This window comes from Schistocerca serialis, chromosome 2 (genome assembly GCF_023864345.2).
Source record: "Schistocerca serialis cubense isolate TAMUIC-IGC-003099 chromosome 2, iqSchSeri2.2, whole genome shotgun sequence".
NCBI classification, from domain to species: domain Eukaryota; kingdom Metazoa; phylum Arthropoda; class Insecta; order Orthoptera; family Acrididae; genus Schistocerca; species Schistocerca serialis.
Window position 1 is genome coordinate 86,226,767 of NC_064639.1, and position 15,484 is coordinate 86,242,250.

The following is a 15,484-nucleotide window of genomic DNA, read 5'->3' on the forward strand; positions in this document are numbered from 1 at the left end:
ATACAATGCGAAGTGGAAACATTTAAAGGCAGACTTCAAGATATAACCAGTGCAAGGAAGTGGATTGGAGGTTGATAAGAGCGGACGAATTGGTGTGAGCGTTGCAGATGGCGTAAGACAAGGCGATTCAAGCCTCTCAGAAAGTCAAAAGTGTTTAAATTCTCCCGAGTTCCGCCCTTAGGCTTTAAGACACAGAGCAAGGCAGGCGAAGAGACACTACCAAAGATCCTTAAGGTAAACAAAGCACAAAGAAGTTTGTGTTTCTATCGAACAGTCAGACAACAATATAAAAAACTACTACAGCTAACAAGAGGAGAAAACTGGAGGCGTACCTTGAGGACTAAATGGTAATAGATGTTTCAGTATTTCTATAGAAACTTTCAACAAACAAGCTTCGGTCACCCACTGTATTATCAAGCATGAGACGAACAGACGGCACGATGACGACATTCTGGGAGCTATCAGTGGAGTATCTATTCAGAACTTTGTTGACGGATAATACAACGATGAACGTCACGGTGTACCAGCAACATCTTCACTCCGAATTACTTGGGCAGCACGTGAATCACAGAGCTGCGGTTCCACTTGCCCAGAGGAAGTGAGACTGAGAATGATGAAGTTAAAGACGAAGAGAGCACCTGGACCTGACAGAATACTGGCAGAAGTGTTGCATCAGATATTGGACCAAATTGTGCCATATATGTCAGTGTTGAAATGATAATTAAATGGCCATCCTAGCTGCAAACAGGCGTTGATGTACTTCATTGGGGACATCTTGAAAATGTGTGCCCCGACCGGGACTCGAACCCGGGATCTCCTGCTCCATTTAATTATCATTTCATTTCTAGCAAAGCTGCACGGTCATCCACGGTAACTGTTCTTTCGGGAACAGATACTACCGTCATATATATGTCAGTGTTATCACACGAATGTTTTTGGCAGGCTCAGGTGCCCAGAACGTACCACGTAAACACAAATATCAAATTAGAATTTTAAGGCAAGTGACCACAATCACGGCTGAAGGCCTTACACGCCAGAAACGGCAATAATATAAAAAATTTAGACACCTACTATAAAACAACAAATCCAATAGCAAAGTTTAATTTAAAAAATAAGCAACTTATCACCAAACGGGTGAAATAAGATGATGGTAAATTTTTTAACACAACCCTTAACATCCACTGATTACTACCCTACTAGATTTATTCCAGAGGGCGACCAGAGCTCTTAATTAGACATATATAACCTTTAATGTAGGCATTACAAGGTAGTGTAATAAATAATACAATAATGAAACACAAGGACCAGTGCATAAGTTCCTTAAAGGGTACTGAGAAACATTATACCCGCAGAAGGCGTGGACTGAAGGAGCGTTACACTGAACTACTGGCCATCAGACCTTTTAGAACACACGTGTATTACAAGAACCAAGGGGCCACAGACGGTGCTCCAGGAATCGATCTCTGAGAAGGTCCGACAACAAACACATTCGGGAGCGATGAGACAGGCAGCTAGAAGTTGCGTTCACTTCACAAGATGGTAACTCAGACTAGTGGCAGTCTAACGAATGACTAATGAAAATATTTCCGAAACTACCTGACTTCCGATAAACCAAATTCAACGATGGAACAATACGCCAAAGCCAGAACTGGCGTTCTGCACTACGCCGCCAGAATACTGTGTTTAGAGCGCCCGGAACGAGAAAGGAATCACTACCACCTGAGTAGAAGAATCACCAACCAGCCTACAAAACCAACCAGCTGACAAAACTACACGCCTTTCCAGACAGCAGCCGCAAGGCGAGGAAACGTACATTGTCGTTACATACACTAACCCCCAGGGCAGGTAAGTGGGGCGTTAGCGGCCACCAGGCAAGAAAAATTACTGCTGGTTGAACTTAACAACTTGTAACAATTAGAACGCAGTAAATAGTAATAAGAAATCGAGGAAAGCTAATCAGATCCGCTTCCCCAAGCACTCCACTAGCTGCTCTTCACCTCGGCGACACTACGAGCAGCAACACGAACCAAAGTCACTGGAGAATCGCGAGATATTACAATGGTCCAGGTTTCTCTACTTGGATTTAAATGCACTCATCTTAAAGCTTGCTGGATGCGGTCTACGACGAGGTCGTGCACCCTCGTGACCACAGCGCTTCCATCCGGCAGTCCCATGTGTGCCGACAGCTGTCTCGGCGTGTTCCGGCACTGTGCGGACATGTCTCCTCCTGAGTCCCCAACCGAACTGGCAGACTCACACGACCGAGGAAAAACAACAACGTCGCCCCAAAGATAGGGCAGCAGTAACTACATATCGATAACCGCTGCTGCTGCCACTAGCGGACAGGTACCGTTTGCGAAACAGGTTGGCGCCACTCAACACAAGAAGAAGACAACAACCGCAACCATGCCAACCGAGCGATACCGTCTGGTCTCCAACAGAGGGCGGAAACCTACAAACAGCACGAACGCGATCCGCAGCACGGCCCACTGAGAGCACCGAGATCTTACAGGCCGATTTCCGATTCATCTACATCTACATCTACATGGTTACTCTGCAGTTCACACTTAAGTGCCTGGCAGAGGGTTCATCGAACCATTTTCGTACTGCATCTCTACCATTCCACTCTCGAATGGCGCGTGGGAAAAAGGAATACTTAAATCTTTCCGTTCGAGCTCTGATTTCTCTTATTTTATTATGACGATCATTACTCCCTTCGTAGGTGGGTGTCGACAAAATATTTTCGCATTCGGAACAGAAAGTTGGTGATTGAAATTTCGTAAACAGATCTCGCCGCAAAGAAAACCGCCTTTCTTTCAGTGACGGCCACCCCAACTCGCGTATCATATCAGTGACACTCTTACCCCTATTGTGCGATAACACGAAACGAGCTGTCCTTCCTTGCACTTTTTCGACGTCCTCCGTCAATCATACCTGGTAAGGATCCCACACAGCGCAGCAATATTCCATCAGAGGACGGACAAGTGCAATGTAGGCAGTCTCTTTAGTGGGTTTGTCGCATCTTCTAAGCGTTCTGCCAACAAAGAGCAGTCTTTGTTTCGCCTTCCCCACAATATTATCTATGTGATCTTTCCAATTTAAGTTGCTCGTAATTGTAATTCCTAGGTATTTATTCAAATTGATAGCTCTTAGATTTGTGTGATTTATCGTATACCCCAAAATTTATTGGATTTCTTTTAGTACCCATGTGGATGATCTCGCACTTTTCTTTATTTAGTGCCAATTGCCACTTTTCGTACCATACAGAAATTCTCTTCCGATCATTTTGTAATTGGAATTGATCGTCTGATGATTTTACTAGAGGGTAAATTACAGCGTCATCTCCAAACAATCTAAGGGGTCTGCTCATATTATCACCTAGATCATTTATGTATATCAGGAACAGCAGAGGACCTGTGACACTACCTTGCGGAACCAAAGAAAGGAGGTAGGCATAAGCTCCTTGCAGTGTGGTAGAAAAGGGAACTCCACCGGGGATGCGATAAATCACGCAATGCAGATTATGAACACCTCAGACGACTAACATGTTACAGGCACAATGATTAATATAGGTGGGGCGTTTGATAATTTGTGGCTGCCTGACCTGTTGAAAACACTGAAACAACTGGAGTGTCCACAGATCTCCCCAAGATTGTGAACAAGCTGACCAGACTCAACGTTTCAGGGTACCATGAACGAATTGAGAATTTACCGTTGTGCACTCTCTGAGTCTGTGCTCTGTTTTGCAGCCAGTGCATGGGCCCACCGAGTACGTCTGGTAACGAATAGTAACATCGCGCGGCGAGGGCAGAGAAGTGCCCTGGTCAGGCTGTCAGGAGCTTTCAACACCACGTCAGTGGAATCATTCTGCGTGGTGGTCGGAACCTTCCATTTATACAGGACAATTCAGCTTCGGGCTGCAATGTGCAGGCTGACAAGGGGAGACAGTAAAATGTAACCGAGATTACCGAACAGGGCATCAAGGAGAAGTGCCAATTCATTACAGGGCGAGTAAATACCGTGCAAAGGGAATGGGAGTTAAGCGATTAGGGGCCAAGGGTATATTATTTCTCCCCAGAGATCAGAGAACGCCTGAGACTGAGGCATATCAATCCCAGCCGAGGTATGCTTCACTTTATGACACGTCACGGCCCTTATCCTGCGCACTTACACAGCGTAAGTTGCACTCAGAGTGCTATTTGCACCTGTATGTAACATGGGTCCCCAGAACACATACTTTTTCACTGTCACCGATACAGAACAGCACACAGAAGCCAACGCAGCACGACACTCACATGATACGGGCAAAAAAAGACAAAGACGATTGCGAGATAATAAATAAAAGGACATTACAGGAGGAATACAGACAGACACGTCCTTATAACAGAACACTGTAACACACGAGGCACGTAAGACGACGGCTGTTCCAAAGTTCCAACTCGTACACCAACACAGACGACAATACGGAAACACGCACTCACTCAAACACCGAACACGTTCACCAGCACGTACCGCAGACGACCTGGCAGAACATCTAGAATAAATAAACTGCATTAGAATAAACACTGTAATACTGTCAGTCCTGTACGCCTGTTCTAGCTTACGTATAAACAGCAGACATATCTATCGCGGGGTCAGTATACCGCTTTTGGGATGTAACACTTGCAAGTGAACACTTAGTATATAAGCAACATAATAGGCAAAATTCTAGACACATAATGTAGGAACTGAAGGTTAATTCATAACACCAAGAAATAACATGTTTTACACTCACACACCACTGTGCTTACGTAAAAGTTATAGTGATTTTTTAATTAGTGTTTAGAACTATTAATTCGTAAATTGCACTATAGCGAACGGGGACTGAAGGCTCGAAGTATTTCCGAGACATTCAGACCACGTTGGCTCAGATAGTGTAACATCTCTCTCTCTCTCTCTCTCTCTCTCTCTCTCTCTCACTCTCTCTCTCTCTCTCTCTCTCTCTCTCTCTCTTTCTAACCAAGTCTTTCCTATCCTCTATCATCATATCATCTTTAAATTTCAATTTCTTTTATTTTAGTTCCTAATATACTCTTAATTTATAATTGTTTCCAACTGCAACTGCTGAAAACTTTAATTCATGTTTGTAATATGGAATATGTTTTGTGATCTACATGAAAAGCAGTAAAATGAACGATCTGTTATAAACTGTAGGGCAACAGATCTCTAAATGAGCAAGAAACCAAGTAAAAAAAAATTCAAATATCCCCATAACAGTCTTCGAGATTATTGCAGAGACAGGCTGGTGGAGTTGGAATGTGATGGAATGAAAATTGTGAAGGACATCACAAAGGTTGCCAACCGGGTTTGTTTGTGGTCGAGAGTTCCGGAATGTTGTCATAGAGCCCATTACTAAACCATCTTCGGAGAATAACGAACACCAGAGGCTGCTTCGCCTATGCAGACGGTCTGCTAGTTATAGTATCTGGTTACATAAGGACTAAATGGGAGGAAAATAGTAGGGTAGTCCTTGAAAGACTAACTAACTGGTGCGTAGAAAACGAATTAACGATAGCAGTGCACAAAACACTTAGTAAGTTACTAAAAGGAACGTAATAAAGAATGAGAAATTTCACGATCAGAATAAATGACCAACCTGTGAAAAGAAAAGCAGTATGTAGGTCCCTGGAATTAACATCGACGAAAAGCAGAACGATGATGCACATGTAGAAATCGTCAATCAGAGGCATTAAAATCCTAAATAAAATAGCAACAATTGGCCAAAAAGTTTTCAGCTTCCACTAATTGCAATAAGAACTAACCACAACGCAATCTTGCTTGCTGTTGTGAGTACTGTTCGAGGATTTGGGCCCATAGAGCCAGAAAGTTAAGGACATCATAGGCTCTTCTGCGAGCAGTGTACTCCTGCGCCTGACAAGTACGTGTCACCGATCACCAACTGAGGCCCTGCTGGTAATATTAGACTTGCTACCTCTAGATATAGCAGTGCAGAATATTGGCTCAAAAAGCGCGAATATGATAAGGTACTGGACATATTGGGCACAAGAGCCATATCGAATAAGGAAATAAAGGCACGCATTAACAGAGCATGTCAAGAAACCTGGGACACTGCAGAAACAGGAGGAGGACCTACCAGCTCCTTTCAAACGTAAAAGAAAGAAAAAGAATGACATACCTCCTTCCAACACTACACGTCGTGACGCGGTCCATATACCAGCTACTTACCAAAAATACGGCAGCGCACCACAGACAGTTGTGAATGTGAATGTGAATGTGGATCACATGGTATGGGACTGTGCCATTAGACAAGATGTTACAGACCAGGACAGGAACGCATTTTCAAATGCAACAGTCTGTAATATCATAAGGAATGAGGAACTGTGACATAAGCTGAACTCGCTTGCAGCTAAGACATCAGCTTATGAGCTGCAAGCCTACACGGCTGAGAGACAACCAATAAGAGGCCATACTTCATGATAACGAGACGTGTCAAGGCAGAAGATCAACCCACAACAGCCTTCTGGAAGCAGTGAGGTGATCAGCCTCAGGGAGGACAGGTAAGGATTTCATGAGACCCTGACAGCCAACTACCGGCTTCCGCACCTTGGGTGCCACAGCAGCGCAGCTCCTGCAAATCCTGAGTTGCATCCCAGTGTGCCGCCCCTAATCATCCCAAAAAATGAGAAATACAGTGCGGTTTTGATACCAAGTACAGTAGCATAGTGTAGTGTATAGTGTATAGTTTACTCGAGAATAGTGTAGTGGACCAGTAGTGTGTGCCCTCTGCATTCATGATGAGCAGATGTCTTTCCACCAGATGGCCAAATGGCAGTATGTAGGTTTGCTTTTTTAGTTATTTTTATTGTTTTATACAGATATTGTATGTAGAATTTTCACCCTCTTCAATAGTATGTTTCTTTTTATTCACACATTTGAAATTATGTTAAAATATTATGTGCCATATTCATACTAACTCTTGTGCTACGTTCGGAATGTTCTTATATATAGATAACAAACTAAAAGAAAATAGCAAATAAATAAATCATAAATTTTACGTAGCAAGTCTGTTTTAAGCTGGAGTTAGATGTTGCTGCAGTTTTATCATGAAATAGTTGTGAACACGGTTTTCCTGTCTATGTTTGATAAATTATTCTTCCGTGTACAGCAAAGCATAAATCATAATGTGCTGGTACGCAATAAACCAGTGAGGATCACTTGACACAAGTTACTTTCTCTGCAAATGTGTTCGTATGAGCAATGTTTACAGTTGGTAGGAGCATCTTGACTCATTATCAGACAAGCCTGTGATAAATATCCATGGGACACCTGTAATCGACTTGTTTCGCCTTCCCATTTGGGAACCTGACCATTAGTGAAATAAAATATGAACTGAGTCCCTGTTGAGCGATGTTTTCCTTGTGGACCTTGATTTTAAGCGATTCAATTTTAAAAAAAGAGTGTTTTACGTCCGTTTTCAGTGGAAGAAGACATTGCTAACACTCCTAGCGTGCTACGGGACATCATTTTGCCCGAAGTTTCACCTATGGTATTAACCTGTTTGTGTCGAATAACGCTACGCCCTCGGGTCAAGTGTCACCTATTTAAGTAAAGAGTTTTCCGTGTTGTCTCGTGTGAGCCAGTGGTAAACTGGTGGTGACGGCTGCTACAGCAATTGCCATTTTTATCGGCAGCCTTGCTGACAGCTGAAGGGCCATCATGCGAGAAGCCCGAAAGCCCTACCGCGAGACTGGTAGCGTCGCGAAGTGACGCTGTAATCCATATACTTGTCAGCGATACGTGTTGAACGGACGTCACGTGGCGCCGTCATTCGCAGAGGAGCCGCGGTGTGCCTGCGCGAGACGCCTTCCGCAGTCTGCGCACGCGCCGGCCGACCCCGACGGAGTCTCCGCGTCTGTTTGCGTCCCTCATCTGCTCAGTTTGCTCTGCTCTGGACCCTTAACTATTCCTCGTCTGCTGCGTCCCTGGGGGCTGTGCTCATCCCACGGTGACCCGCAATCCCACTGGCCTGAAACCCACACTACTTGTTGCATACCAAGCAGAGGAGAGTTCTAACTACTGTAGTGTCGTGGAAGAGAATAGTCATAAAAAACTGGCTGACACTCATGTTGTGACCGAGGTGCTCTGCAGTCCAGTGACAACTCAAACATTTTCGACTGATAGCAAATGTAATAGCTTGCAGGAAAGTACAGCACCCATCCAAAGGAGTAGAAATATATTACCAATACTGACAATGGAGATGATCATGGTGACGGTGATAATGGTCCATGCCAAAAATATGTGCAGTCTGATGACATTTCCTACAATTACACTACTGGCCATTAAAATTGCTACACCACGACGATGTAGCACACAGACGCGAAATTTAATCGACTGGAAGACGATGCTTTGATATGCAAATGATCAGCTTTTCAGAGCATTCGCACAAGGTTTGCGCCGGTGGCGACACCTACAACGTGCTGACATGAAGAAAGTTTCCAACCGATTTCTCATATACAAACAGCAGTTCACCGGCGTTGCCTGGTGAATCGTTGTTGTGATGCCTCGTGTAAGGAGGAGAAATGCGTACCATCACGTTTCCGACTTTGATAAACGTCGGATTGTAGCCTGTCGCGATTGCGGTTTATCGTATCGCGACATTGCTGCTCGCGTTGGGCGGGATCCAATGACTGTTAGTAGAATATGGAATCGGTGACTTCAGGAGAGTGATACGGAACGCAGTGCTGGATCCCAACGGCCTCGTATCACTAGCAGTCGAGATGACAGGCATCTTATCCGCATGGCTGTAACGGATCGTGCAGCCACGTCTCGATCCCTGAATCAGCAGATGGGGACGTTTGCAACACAACAACCATCTACACGAACCGTTCGACGACGTTCGCAGCAGCATTGACTGTCAGCTCGGAGACCATGGCTGCGGTTACCCTTGATGCTGCATCACAGACAGGTGCCCCTGCGATGATGTACTGAACGACGAACCTAGGTGCACGAATGGCAAAACGTCATTTTTTCGGATGAATCAAGGTTCTGTTTACAGCATCATGATGGTCGCATCCGTGTTTGGCGACATCGCGGTGATCGCACATTGGAAGCGTGTATTCGTCATCGCCATACTGGCGTATTACCCGGCGTGATGGTATGGGGTGCCATTGGTTACACGTCTCGGTCACCTCTTGTTCGCATTGACGGCACTTTGAACGGTGGACGTTACATTTCAGATGTGTTACGACCCGTGGCTCTACCCTTCATTCGATCCCTGCGAAACCCTACATTATGCAGGATAATGTACGACCGCATGTTGCAGGTCCTGTACACAGGATACAGAAAATGTTCGACAGCTGACCTGGCCAGCACATACTCCAGATCTCTCACCAATTGAAAACGCCTGGTCAATGGTGGCCGAGCAACTGGCTCGTCACAATACGCCAGTCACTACTCTTGATGAACTGTGGTATCGTGTTGAAGCTGCATGGGCAGCTGTACCATCCAAGGTCTGTTTGACTCAATGCCTAGGCGTATCAAGGCCTTTATTATGGCCAGAGGTGGTTGTTCTGAGTACTGAATTCTCAGGATCTATGCACCCAAATTGTGTGAAAATGTAATCACATGTCTGTTCTAGTATAATATATTTGTCCAATGAATACCTGTTTATCATCTGCATTTCTTCTTGGTGTAGCAATTTTAATGGCCAGTAGTGTATATTCTTTCTCGAGTGTAGTGATATTAGGATCAGTAAGCCAATCCCTTTTAAATGCGTTCTGTCCACTAAGCAAGTTGTAGAGGTAGCCAATGAAAGGAGTCGAAAATGAATTAAAGTCAGGAAAGGACATAAACGTTTGCGACGTGTCGATGGTGTTGGATTTCTGTCAGAGATGGCTAAGGGATTGGAAGAACAGTATGATGTAACATATATACACTCCTGGAAATTGAAATAAGAACACCGTGAATTCATTGTCCCAGGAAGGGGAAACTTTATTGACACATTCCTGGGGTCAGATACATCACATGACCACACTGACAGAACAACAGGCACATAGGCACAGGCAACAGAGCATGCACAATGTCGCCACTAGTACAGTGTATATCCACCTTTCGCAGCAATGCAGGCTGCTATTCTCCCATGGAGACGATCGTAGAGATGCTGGATGGAGTCCTGTGGAACGGCTTGCCATGCCATTTCCACCTGGCGCCTCAGTTGGACCAGCGTTCGTGCTGGACGTGCAGACCGCGTGAGACGACGCTTCATCCAGTCCCAAACATCCTCAATAGGGGACAGATCCGGAGATCTTGCTGGCCAGGGTAGTTGACTTACACCTTCTAGAGCACGTTTGGTGGCACGGGATACATGCGGACATGCACTGTCCTGTTGGAACAGTAAGTTCCCTTGCCGGTCTAGGAATGGTAGAACGATGGGTTCGATGACGGTGTGGATGTACCGTGCACTATTCAGTGTCCCCTCGACGATCACCAGTGGTGTACGGACAGTGTAGGAGATCGCTCCCCACACCATGATGCCGGGTGTTGGCCCTGTGTGCCTCGGTCGTATGCAGTCCTGATTGTGGCGCTCACCTGCACGGCGCCAAACACGCATACGACAATCATTGGCACCAAGGCAGAAGCGACTCTCATCGCTGAAGACGACACGTCTCCATTCGTCCCTCCATTAACGCCTGTCGCGACACCACTGGAGGCGGGTTGCACGATGTTGGGGCGTGAGCGGAAGACGGCCTAACGGTGTGCGGGACCGTAGCCCAGCTTCATGGAGACGGTTGCGAATGGTCCTCGCCGATACCCCAGGAGCAACAGTGTCCCTAATTTGCTGGGTAGTGGCGGTGCGGTCCCCTACGGTACTGCGTAGGATCCTACGGTCTTGGCGTGCATCCGTGCATCGCTGCGGTCCGGTCCCAGGTCGACGGGCACGTGCACCTTCCGCCGACCACTGGCGACAACATCGATGTACTGTGGAGACCTCACGCCCCACGTGTTGAGCAATTCGGCGGTACGTCCACCCGGCCTCCCGCATGCCCACTATACGCCCTCGCTCAAAGTCCGTCAACTGCACAAACGGTTCACGTCCACGCTGTCGCGGCATGCTACCAGTGTTAAAGACTGCGATGGAGCTCCGTATGCCACGGCAAACTGGCTGACACTGACGGCGGCGGTGCACAAATGCTGCGCAGCTAGCGCCATTCGACGGCCAACACCGCGGTTCCTGGTGTATCCGCCGTGCCGTGCGTGTGATCATTGCATGTACAGCCCTCTCGCAGTGTCCGGAGCACGTATGGTGGGTCTGACACACCGGTGTCAATGTGTTCTTTTTTCCATTTCCAGGAGTGTAGTTAAATGGGTTGAAAATTTTTAATGAGAAGTGGTACACGGACGCATGATGAAAAAAAGTCTTTATTGACAATCTGTAATTACGTTGTGTGGATGTGTACAGGAAATTAAGATACTACATGACTCAAAAGGTCAAGGGAGTCCTAATTGAAATGACCATTTTCGATCTTTTTTATCTTCAGTTAGCTGATTGTGTTATAGCACGAGCTGCACGTTCAGCAGTGCCTATCTGCATAAATAATGACACAATTTGTATATTTCATTGAAATATACTTCAAGAAAATTTGAAATGTTATCTGTTTGAGTTATTCAAAGACCAGTACGCAAATATTGATCAGTGATGGAAGAAAAGAAAGCACAATTGAAAAGTCCGATCACCATGCATTAAAATTGCATGCGGCATAAAATCGTTATTAGAAGAACAGCAAAATCCACCAACTCCAGGGAAAATGATAGCTTAAAAAAATTAATCTTTATTGGACACTATTTGCAATTTAGAATACGCGACCTGTGAAACTACAGCAAGGAGTGTTAAATCTAGCATTACGACAATTTATTTTTTTCGTTATTATATTAACCTCTACACATAACAATATAAATACTTCAGCAGTGAACGACGTGGCCAGTACCTTCAAAAGAGATTATAAGATGAACATCAGCAAAAGCAAAGCAACTGTAATTGAATGTAGCTGAAGTAAATCAGGCGATGAGGAGAGAATTGCGGTAGGAATTGAGACTCTAAAAGTAATGAATAAATTTTGTTATTTGGACAGAAAAATAACTGATGACGGCCAAAATATGGAAGATGTAAAACGCAGACTTGCAAGGATAAGCAAAGTTTTTTTCTGATTAAAAACATTAGATTTGTTAACATCTAATTTAAATTTACACATTAGGAAGTCTTTCCTGACTGAATCTGTCTCTAAAGGAACCTTGTATGGGAGTGAAACGTGGACGATAGGCGATTCAGACAGGTAGAAGGTAGAAGCTTGTGAAATGAGAGGCTGTAGAACACTGCTGAGGATTAGATGGGCAGATCTAATTTCAGATGGGGAGGCACTGAATCTAATCACGGAAGAAAGACATTCATGGCACAATGTGGCTAAAGGAAGTGATCGGCTGATAGCACACATCCTGATACTTCAAACGGTTGTTATTTTCACAATAGAAAGAAGTGTAGAAAGTAGAAATTGTAGACAGAGACCAGGCCTCGGTACAGTAAGCCGGTTAAGATGGATATGGGTTGCCGAAGTCTTGTAGAGATCAAAAGGCTTGCATAGGAGCTGCACAAAATCTGTTTTCGTATGGAATATAACAAACAACAACTACTACAACAGCAACATTAAGTTTCCGTCTGTGCCGCGACTGAACGACTTGTAGTGGAAACGTATACGAAAATCCAAATGTAATGCAGGAACTGGTGTCTGCATCTACAGCATCGTTAGTTGGTGAGTATCAAGTGATTCTCAGTTAAGATCTACAACAGCAAATCCAACTGCTTTCTCTTTTGAGGGAAGAAATGATTTTGTAAGTACAAATCGCTTCTTAAAATATAATCTATTTTTATCAGGCTTGCCAATCTCACTAAGATGAACAAAATCGATGATTTCAAATACCACATCAGAAGAATTATCGAATAACTTGTCCGCCACGATAGCTGAGTGGCGCCGGCACGGTAGCTCAGAGTGTCCGGTCAAAGGGTTAGCTACCGACGGAAAAGAAGCAAACTACTGAGTGAATGGATCAACTAAGAACCTAAGCGGGTGTCACCGGACGTCCGCCTCGAACAAATTCAGCGAAGTAATCAGCGTGACGGACTGTCGTCCTACTGGTCTGGGTTCTATCCCCGCCTGGGTCGGCGATTTCCTCCGCTCAGGGACTGGGTGTTCGCTGTCTTCACCATCATTTCATCCCATCAGGCTCGCAGGTCGCCCAATGTGGCGTCGAATGTAATAAGACCTGCACCAAGGCGGCCGTATCTGCCCCGTAAGGGGCCTCCCGGCCAATGACGCCTAACGTTAATTTCCATTTGATCAACTTGAAGGAAGTGGAACACGACTAACTACACGCTCTTTCGAAGAACTTAAACTGGTTTCCTGTACATGATACGGTAAACCTATTAAAACACGTAAATGAAATGTAGCAATAAGTTCGCTGAAAATAAATTAATAACATTCACAGTTGCTGAGACTCATCATTTCCAACTATGCAATTATTTTTGAACATGAAGTAAACTTCCTATGATTTTTTTTATTTAGCCGTTATGGATAAATGTCACCAAAAAATTAGAATAATTGGTGATCCTCACGATATGAAGAATCATTGAATAGTAAGTCTGGAACAGCGTAACCAATTCGCAATATATGAATCCAAACGATGGGAGACGTTTCCCATAAAATTCACGGCTAACATGGGGAAATATTGAATATCCTGAAAATGAAGAATGTTTATTCAGCGTACAAAAGTACATTTCTATTGTCGTGTTCTGACATAGATGGCAGGGAGACAAGGGGTTACTGGTCAGTCTGCGATCCCGAGCGGTACACAGGAGAAGGTAGAAGGACAATACACAGTGAAGGCATTAGATTGTTTTCTTCTACCCGATCCAACACTGGTACATGCATTCACTAGAAATGCAGGTGGTGAGACTTGGTAGGGAACTCGTTGTGGAGACTCTTGGACAAACAAGGTTTAGAAATAGTTTAGAAATAGTTTTTTATTCCAGACAGGAGTAACTAATACACTGGAGGCTAGTTCTAGGGTTAGAAAAAGGATGAATAAGGCTCTTACAACAGAAGCCAGTGCAGAAGTCCCAGGAGTGGCTGCTAACCACAGTAGCAGACACCAGCAGCATCTTAAGGCAACAACTTAGTTGCAAAACAAAACATACTGAATGTGACACTGTTCACTGAGGCACTCCAAGTGAGAGAGCAGGCTTACACGGAGCTGGACGGAGGCTGGAGTCGACGGACGCGGATTCGAACCCCACATCGTGTGAGTGAGAACTCCGCCAAAATGCAGAATCCAGGGGTTTTAAAGAGTCGCGAGGGGGCACTGTTTTCCCCACTTAAAGCCACCCTGCCAATCCCGCGGATCTCTTGCAAGCGCCTGACAATCACGGTTAATGCAGCTGCACTCACTAAGTCCGTATTTGGCATCAACATTGTTCAGCTGAAAGCTAAACGTAACTGCTCTGCCAAATAAGGCTTGCAACATTATTGTTATATGTCATTTAGTCCCGCCCCTCGGGCTCCCCGGATTAGGGACTGCTAGTTCAACAGTTTTTGGTGTTGCCGCTCTCTTTCTAACCCTTGTGCGCCTACTGACGTTGCTGTTCTCAGGACTGGTAGCAAGCTGGCTTTATACGCTACTACGAGCCTGTTGGTTACAAAGTTCTACGGTGGTAGCCTACCACAGCGTCTAGACGACATGTGAACTTACATGTTAATTCCATGAAGAGTAACTTGCGCCCTGGGACCGCGTCTTGGGGCGTCTGCATTTTCGCAGGGCTCTCCCCTTACGGTTTACTTCATGTAACAATATCTCTCCTAGTTTCGTCTGCCCTCAGCATCGTCCCTGCTTCCGCACCTTGGAGTGCCTGTCCTCCTTTCTCACAGTTTCAAGACAACACTACAGCAGCAATGAATAACCAATATATTACACTATGTCTGTTGGGTACTGGAGCCGTCTTTCGCCACATTTAACATTTACTGTATAACATTTATTAATCTTTAGATTTTCGTGTTTCTCTGCCTTTCCTGTATTTTTAGTTGCAAAATTTTATGCAGTGCATTCCGTGACAATTTCTCAGATAAGTTCACAAAATTTGCGAGAGTATCGCCACGGATTCACTTTACCATACGTTGCAGCCTCGCGATACCCCTCGGTACATATTCAGCGGCAATTAAGTTTTAAATGTCCGTTGTCGCCTGTCCTCTTACTAGGGAATAAAGTATACAGATACGTGTGAGTACACAGTCTTACCAATGTACTTTATAGCTAAATAGCCTACAATATCTAAATTTCAATTAGCATTTCAACTTAACTCAGGTGTTTATGCATATAAGTAATACAAAGGAAAACAAAGAGGTTTGACAGTTACCAAACCCACCAAAAGAAACTGTTATCC